This window comes from Aureococcus anophagefferens, assembly GCF_000186865.1.
Source record: "Aureococcus anophagefferens unplaced genomic scaffold AURANscaffold_1055, whole genome shotgun sequence".
NCBI lineage: Eukaryota > Pelagophyceae > Pelagomonadales > Pelagomonadaceae > Aureococcus > Aureococcus anophagefferens.
This window is the reverse complement of record NW_008706226.1, coordinates 1-826: the sequence shown is the minus strand read 5'-3', so window position 1 is coordinate 826 and position 826 is coordinate 1.

The following is an 826-nucleotide window of genomic DNA, read 5'->3' as shown; positions in this document are numbered from 1 at the left end:
AAGGTCATGCCAATACGCCCCCCATTTCCCCCAGCAAAATCTGATTTATGGTAGTAATTCATAAAGCAAAGTCAAGAGTATGCCACAGCCTGGTGGAAGAGGTCATTATTTCGTGTATATAGGCACACAGGCCATTCTATTTGGGAGAGCAGCATATGACACACTGCAAAACCAAATGAAAGGGATACTCAAAGAGACAACTGTCCTGGACGATGGTTCAGATATTCCTAAGTACTCGTGTCCCGACTGGAAAGGAAACGACCCAAAACTTTTCACCGAACTTCCCGATTCTGGCGCGGTAATAACACTTGCATTCGCTGAATAAACCTATGCATGATACGAGACATATCCTAGGAACCCTAAGCGGGTTGTGGACCACAACTCGCTTGCAGTTGCAGTTAAGATGCTACCACGGAGTCACTGCAACTGTGGAAATACCTATTGGCAAGAATACTGTCAATCTCATTCCTCCCTCATCGACCATCAAACCGGATAGCGAGCCGGCCGCCGGCAAAACCCGCAGAGTTAAATCTTCATCCATTTACGCCGCTTCAATGTCGCCCTGCGGCCTGTCAGCAGGACAACGCTCGTGCCAGTTTTGGCGGAAGTCGATGGAATGTCCATCTTGAGCGCCTTGCGCTCCGCGAATATGCAGCGACGTGCAACGATCCCTGTGGCTTTGAGGTCCGCAAACATGTGGGTGAGGCACCTGCGAGGCACCTGCGAAAAGACGCGGCATCCAGACGATTGCGAGGCGACGCAAACGGGCAGCGTCAGGGGGTGGAATGGTGCGCGGCAGCTGCCTCCCGACCGAGTTTCGGTCGCC